This window comes from Bufo bufo, chromosome 2 (assembly GCF_905171765.1).
Source record: "Bufo bufo chromosome 2, aBufBuf1.1, whole genome shotgun sequence".
NCBI lineage: Eukaryota > Metazoa > Chordata > Amphibia > Anura > Bufonidae > Bufo > Bufo bufo.
This window is the reverse complement of record NC_053390.1, coordinates 798437020-798445537: the sequence shown is the minus strand read 5'-3', so window position 1 is coordinate 798445537 and position 8518 is coordinate 798437020.

The following is an 8518-nucleotide window of genomic DNA, read 5'->3' as shown; positions in this document are numbered from 1 at the left end:
AGGAGTCAAACAGCAACCCTGCAGTCTGACAGCCACCCACGGCCCTGGGTCCCACCAACACAGCGCCACAAAAACAAAGGCCACACGCAGTATTGCACCTTGTGAACAGCTGTCTAACACAACATGTCCATTGCTATCAGGAACTGCAGGTCAATTACCACTTTTAAGCCTCTTGTGCAGCATGTAGTATAGGGGGCTGTACACTTTTATATTGCGCTGAGAAGCAAATTTAATTAGACCTAGCATAGCATTGTGGATGTGCGATCCAGTTCTGTTTTTCTCTCCTTGATATATACATGTTTAATCTTATTTCTTTATTACTCATATCAGCACTTCTCCCATTCGGCAGGTGGTTTTAATTTCGCAGAAGTCTGCATATAAGTGGTAATTGACCTGTAGTTCCTGATAGCAATGGACATGTTGTGTTAGACAACTGTTCACATGGTGCAGTACTGCATGTGGCCTTTGTTTTTGTGGCGCTGTACTGGTGGGACCCCGGGCCATGGGTGGCATTGTCAGACAGCTGGTTGCTGTTTGACTCCGTCCTGGGTCCTGGCGCCTACTAGGGCAGTGCTGCTTTGTCACCGCATTGTGCTGCGCCTTTTTTGTCAGAGTAGGTCCCACTCAAAGAGGCGACCTTGGCGTGGTGAGTGAGCTTATGCCTTTTAATCAAAATGTACACTAACACCTCTTGTACAGCATGTAGTATGGGGGGGCTGTACACTTTTATATTGCGCTGAGAAGCGAATTCAATTAGATCTAAGCATAGCATTGTGGATGTGCGATCCAGTTCTGTTTTTCTCCCCTTGATATATACATTCAGTGTGAAGAGTGTGTCCAGGACCTATTCCCCTCGAGTTTCACAGACGTAGGACGTTTGCAAATTTTTCCACTGACTCTGCCTTATCTTGCTTCATGTCCTGAATTTGGATAGCCTGATCGGCCAATCTGATCCTAGCCCAAGTCTCTAATAAATCACAGAAATGCACTCCAGACTGATAGTTTTTTTTGTATTCTTCATCCCCATGGTTCAGTGCTGGCAGCTTCTTAGCCATAGTTGGCCAAAATGAATCCCCTGCCTTAATTTGAGTAAGTCCAGAGAGGTCTCTTCATGTAGTGGAATGCGTTTTTCTGATCTGTTCTAATCCCATATAGAAGGGGAATGTTGTTCGGGCTCGGGCAGATTGGTGGCCTGTGTGGGTTTAAAAGTCACGTATCTCCCCTGATGACTCATTTCAGGGGGAGACTTAATGGTCTGAGCTTGTCTGGTCAGGATCAGTGATGAGCGAGCATGCTCGGCCGAACTGCTGTTCGGCTCGAGCATCCCTATGCTCGGCAGATCCGAGGGCTCAGCCGAATAACTCGGATGCTCGAATACAATTTAATACAATGGAAGTCAATGGGAGAACCCCAGGCACCCCCTGCTCGGAAGAGAAGAGGGTGTCTGGTTCATAAAAAAAGGTTAGAAATTGATGAAAACCCCATCAAAATGGTTTGGAAACAGCATTAAGAGGATAGCTGGATGCGTCTTAGACTCCTATTATGTACGACATACAATAGACAACCACACGAAGGATATATGCCAAAAGCCAGGTATGTACAAGCCATCAATCTATGACAGATGACAGACTTAGTCAGCATACCTTACAATGGCAGCCCTGTGCACTATGAGATATTCCAAACCAGCTCTCATCTGACTGAGAACCAGTAAACCTCAAAGTTATTTGGCATCTGTTGGATGGCTTGGGTGGACTTGCACACCTAGATCAATATCATTAGGTAGACAAAAAGTTTTCTGATTGTCCTAACATAATATTCAATAACCTTTCTATACAGTTTTGTCATGTAAAACTCATTTGCATAAACATGGGCAGAATCTGCCTTGTTTTTCAGCTGTCATAAGACTATGAAAACCAATAGATGTCGCTATTGAGTTATGAATAGCGCCCTCTATTGGTTTCACAGTCTTATGACAAGACAAATATTCTTGTCAGAAGACTACAAAACCAATAGAGGGCGCTGTTCATAACTCAATAGCGCCCTCTATTGGTTTCATAGTCTTCTGACAGGACTATTAGACTAAGTCTTATGACAAGCTTATTAGTGTAGCCTTGTGCATGGGAAATTCGCGATTAGAATATTCACGATCTACACTAGGATGATATCTGACACTGGGAAAGCTGGGTAATAACTCACACTAATGATATTGATCTAGGTGTGCAGGTCCACCCAAGCCATCCATCAGATGCCAAATAACTTTGAGGTTTACTGGTTCTCAGTCAGATGAGAGCTGGTTTGGAATATCTCATAGTGCACAAGGCTGCCATTGTAAGGTATGCTGACTAAGTCTGTCATCTGTCTCATGGATAGATTGATGGCTTGCACATACCTGGCTTTTGGCATACAGCCTTTGTGTGGTTGTCTATTGTATGTTGTACATAATAGGAGTCTAAGGCGCATCCAGCTATCTTCTTAATGCTGTTTCCAAACCATTTTGATGGGGTTTCCATAAATTTCTAACTTTTTTTTATGAACCAGAAACCCTCTTCTCTTCCGAGCAGGGGGTGCCTGGTTGTCTCCCTTTGACTTCCATTATACTCGGGTGCTCGGCCGAGCACACAAATATAGCAATGTGTTTGGGCCAACACCCGAATACTTCAGTGCTCGCTCATCACTAGTCAGGAACTCTATTTGTCCGGCTAACCTGGACACCTCAAGGTCTTTTTCTTTCTCTCTCCATCTCCCTTCCCTTTCTGCACTCTGCACTCCGCACTTCCCCTGTCTCTCCTCCTCCTGCTTCTCCCGGCAGGTGCATGAAGGAAGGGGAGGAAGGGAGGCTAACAGGAGCACTGACTGCTGGGTCTTGAGGAGGTTTTGCTTTTTCCTCTTCCTGCTGCTCTTTCTATTCTTTCTGTCCCCGCGTCTCCACTCCCATCATGATGGGCACATTCAAAGGATTTAGGGGTGCAGTAGAATGGGCAACCTGATCCCCTGGCACGTAATATGGGCCATCTGGATCCAGCACAGGATACAAGGGAGTTACTGGCTTCAGCATTCTCCCTTTAGTCTGTCTGTCTGAATCTTCACAAGGCTGCACTGTCTCTTCAAATGTTATCAACGGAGGGTCGGGGCAACTCGGAGTGGACTGTCTGTCACTCTGTGGTGGGGGCTGGACAAGGCAGAGGACCGTCTGAACTGGGGGGGTTGTGCCTACGGACTAGAGCTGGGTCGTCACAGAGGCCCTCCCACTTCTGGAAGGGTGGGGTCGGGGGGCACCACAAGCAAGACGCGTATCTCGGGCATCAGGATTCTGCTCTCCACAATGTACGCACGTCCATCTTGCTGGTCCCCTCACTGTCACCCCACTCGGTGGGCAGAGCCCCTCAGAGTGTGAATCACCAGATCCTGCTCCACCGGTATTATTATAGGGCTGTGGTGTCCCATTTTGTGGCATATAGACATACGTTTTCAGAAATTATTACCATCTTTCTGATCCTCCATTAGCAGCCAGACGGTCTCCTGTTCACTGCCAAACTTGCGTAAGCCTTCGTCACACAATTTTCCATGGCACTGTGCCAAAACTTTCCTCCACATTACAGAGTTAAACTTTCCATTTTCATTAACACCAGCTATCTTCATCATCTTTTTGTAATGTTTGACATGCTTGCTCCCCTTTTCTCGGGCTACCAGCTGATAAGCTGTATACTCGCCCTCGGGCAGTGACTGCGGCTGCCCCATGGATTTATCCAGGGCCGTCTTTAATATTGATTGGAACCTGGGCAAGAATTTACTTGGGCCCCCTGGATCCCGCCTTCCCACACCTTAAAAAAAAAGCGAAAATCTTATACTCACCTGTTTCCTTTCACTGGCGCTCACTAGCTGCTGGTACGGCGAGGGATGGTGCAACGCAGACACGCACACCTCACCGCGTCCTGGCACAGGCGGGCGTGATGACATCATCACGCCTGCCTGCGCTGGGATTTCACTACCAAATAGACCTCAGGCTTGTAGCCTATGACAAGTCTTGTCGCCATCTGCAAATTTTAAGGCGCATTGGCGACCATTTTGGTCGCCATCTGGAGCGCTGTATTGCATTAGTGACATGAACACTCTCCACATATAATGTTATATTACATCAGTGACATCACCGCTGTCCACATATAATGTTATATTACATCAGTGACATCACCTCTCTCCACATATAAGTGATATTTTACATCAGTGACATCAGCGCTGTCCACATATATGTGATATTTTACATCAGTGACATCACCGCTCTCCACATATAAGTGATATTTTACATCAGTGACATCACCGCTGTCCACATATATGTGATGGGCGGTGATGTCACTGATGTAATATATTACTTACCGGTATATGTGGACAGCAGTGATGTCACTGATGTAATATATTACTTATGTGTGGAGAGCGGTGATGTCACTGATGTAATAGATCACTTATAAGTAATATATTACATCAGTGACATCACCGCTTGTCACGGAACCATGAACCAGACGTACAACAAGAGATAAGTGAAAATAAGAAGGCTTTATTAAAAATAAAGCTGTAAAGCAAAAGTCCAAACGGATGGTGAAACCGAGCAGAGTCTTTGCGAAGCCAGAGGTCAGGAACCAGAAGGGTAGTCAGACGAAGCCAGGATCAGGAACCAGCAGGGTAGTCAGACGAAGCCAGGATCAGGAACCAGCAGGGTAGTCAGACGAAGCCAGGATCAGGAACCAGCAGGGTAGTCAGACGAAGCCAGGATCAGGAACCAGCAGGGTAGTCAGACGAAGCCAGGATCAGGAACCAGAAGCAGCAGCAGTCTTAGAAGCATGTGAACACAAGAGGACCAAGCAAGGAACTGAAGCCACAGACCTCCTATATATATGAGCTAGGCATCCAGCTCCTCCCAGGGGAAGGAGGAGCCGCAGGGTGGAAGGCTACAAGAAACCCAGAAACCAAGATGGCCGCCAGCACATGTCAAACGAAGGAGAGCAGCAAGCAGGTAAGACCATGACACCGCTCTCCACATATAAGAGGCATATTACATCAGTGACGTCATCCCTTGGCGCTGGGGTGCGCAGCCAGGGCCGGCCTTAGGTGTTCAGGCGCCCTGTGTGAGCTAACCTTGTGGTAGTGTTACCTGCAGTCCTATGTAAAACCACAGATAACACTAGTGCTAAATAATGTAGTAGTGTTACCTGCAGTCCTATGTAAAACCACAGATAACACTAGTGTAGATCATGTGGAGGTGTTACCTTCGTCCTTAGTGTGCCTCCCTGTGTCTATCGCACGGACTCCATGCTGGCGCTGCCTCCTCTTCCATCTTCTTCCTCTTGCCCCGCACAGAACGTTCTGAAGCAGCTGTGTCAAGACATAGGAACACTGTGGGCATGGTGATACACACAGGGACGGGGACACACACACAGGGACGGACACACACACACAGGGACGGACACACACACACAGGGACGGACACACACACACAGGGACGGACACACACACACACAAAGGGACGGACACACACACACACACAAAGGGACGGACACACACACACAAAGTGACGGACACACACACACACACAAAGGGACAGACACACACACACACACAAAGGGACAGACACACACAAAGGGACAGACACACACAAAGGGACAGACACACACAAAGGGACAGACACACACAAAGGGACAGACACACACAAAGGGACAGACACACACAAAGGGACAGACACACACACACACAAAGGGACAGACACACACACACACACGCACAAAGGGACAGACACACACACACGCACAAAGGGACAGACACACACACACACAAAGGGACACACACACACACAAAGGGACAGACACACACACACACGCACAAAGGGACAGACACACACGCACAAAGGGACAGACACACACACACAAAGGGACAGACACACACACACGCACAAAGGGACAGACACACGCACAAAGGGACAGACACACACACACAAAGGGACAGACACACACACACGCACAAAGGGACAGACACACAGCTTGGCTGGCTCAGACTGTGTGTTGTGGCTGCTGGCTGGGGCTCGCTCCGCCTCCTTCCTCTCTCTGCCTGTGCGGCAACTGGTCTGCTCTGTTAAAGAGACAGGAGGCCAGGCAGCAAAGCGGAGCGCAGAGCGGCCGCGCCCCCCCCCCCCTCCTCTCAGTCTATTTCTATAGTCCGGACCGTGACTTTGTGCTGTTAGATGGCCGGCGGGCGGCGGCGGCAACAAAATATAGGGGGCCCAAGTAAAATCCAAGTAAAATGCTGCTTGGGCCCCCCAGGAGCAACTGGGCCCGGGGCAGCTGCCCCTTTTGCCCTGCGGTAAAGACGGCCCTGGATTTATCCACTTATAACCAAGACAGCAGCAGGCACCTTCTCCTTCACACTCCCAAGCAGGGCTCACCCTTGTGCAGGGTATATTCCCTGGCTACCACGTCTGGTCTGCCAGTCCAGGACTAACCCTCCGCCACTCCAGGCAGATAATATTTAGTTCTCCTGGGACTCCCTGGGGCCACACCCTCCATCACTAGGACAGATAAATCAGTAACCCCTAAAACGAGCCCCGTCGCCGAGCACCCCAGGGCTACACCCTCTGTCTGAACAGGACAGATAATTTAGTAGCCCTTAATGCGGCTCTGCCCCTCTGCCAGGGAAAATCTCTTGCTCTGCTTAACTGTTAACTGCGAAGGTGCCTGACACAAACAAGACACAAAACAGAACCACAGAAGAGCAAACTCAAAGGATTCTAGGAACTCAGGATTTTACATCAACCGAAGTTGCTACTACGTATGTAACCTCAATAGCAGAACAGATTACCACAGCACAGTGGAGCACAGCAAGTGGCAGATGAGGTAACCAAATTTTCCCACCTGGTCTCTGTGACGCTGCAGTCCTCATCCTCAAGCGTGGTCCACTGTGCCCAGGGAACCCCAAACTTCAGCTAGCGATGTTACTTCTGCTGAGCCTCATGTTTCGGGCGCCAACTGTGGAAGATGCCCCTAATCACGGCCGATCATGTTTGCTCTACTGCTCCATATTAATAGTAAGGCCTCATGCACACGACCGTTTTTTTTTAAGGTCCGCAAAACGGGGTTCCGTTTTCCCGTGATCCGTGACCGTTTTTTCGTCCGTGGGTCTTCCTTGATTTTTGGAGGATCCACGGACATGAAAAAAATGTCGTTTTGGTGTCCGCCTGGCCGTGCGGAGCCAAACGGATCCGTCCTGAATTACAATGCAAGTCAATGGGGACGGATCCGTTTGACGTTGACACAATATGGTGCCATTTCAAACGGATCCGTCCCCATTGACTTTCAATGTAAAGTCTGGAGTCCCTTTTATACCATCGGATCGGAGTTTTCTCCAATCCGATGGTATATTTTAACTTGAAGCGTCCCCATCACCATGGGAACGCCTCTATGTTAGAATATACTGTCGGATATGAGTTAGATCGTGAAACCTCATTTCCGACAGTATATTCTAACAGAGGCATTCCCATGGTGATGGGGACGCTTCTAGTTAGAATATACTACAAACTGTGTACATGACTGCCCCCTGCTGCCTAGCAGCATCCGATCTCTTACAGGGGGCCGTGATCAGCACAATTAACCCCTCAGCTGCCGCAAATGAAGGGGTTAATTGTACTATCATATCCCCCTGTAAGAGATCAGGGCTGCCAGGCAGCAGGGGGCAGACCCCCCCCCCCCCCCTCCCCAGTTTGAATATCATTGGTGGCAAGTGCGGCCCCCCCCCCCTTCCTCCCTCTATTGTAATAATTCGTTGGTGGCACAGTGTGCCCCCCCCTTCCTCCCTCTATTGTAATAATTTGTCGGTGGCACAGTGTGCGCCCCCCCCCTTCCTCCCTCTATTGTAATAAATCGTTGGTGGCACAGTGTGCGCCCCCCATTGGCCCCCCCCTCCCTCTATAGCATTAACAACATTGGTGGCCAGTGTGCGGCCTCCCATCTACCCCCCCCCCCCCCGATCATTGGTGGCAGCGGGTTACTAGCAATAGTACAATAGTAAAAGATTCATACTTACCTGGGAGCTGCGATGTTCGTGTCCGGCCGGGAGCTCCTCCTACTGGTAAGTGACAGTTCATTTAGCAATGCGCCGCACAGACCTGACACTTACCAGTAGGTGGAGCTCCCGGCCGGACACGAACATCGCAGCAGCCAGTAAGTATGAATCTTCTACTATTGTACTATTGCTAAGTAACCATGGCAACCAGGACTGTAGTAGCGTCCTGGTTGCCATGGTTACCGATCGGAGCCCCAGCGATTAAAGTGGGACTCCGATCGGAACTCCGCTGCCACCAATGATGGGGGGGGGGGAGATGGGAGGCCGCACACTGGCCACCAATGTTGTTAATGCTATAGAGGGAGGGGGGGCCGATGGGGGGCGCACACTGTGCCACCGACGAATTATCACAATAGAGGGAGGGGGGGGGCCGCACTGGCCACCAACCTATTATTACAATAGAGGGGGGGGGGGGCCG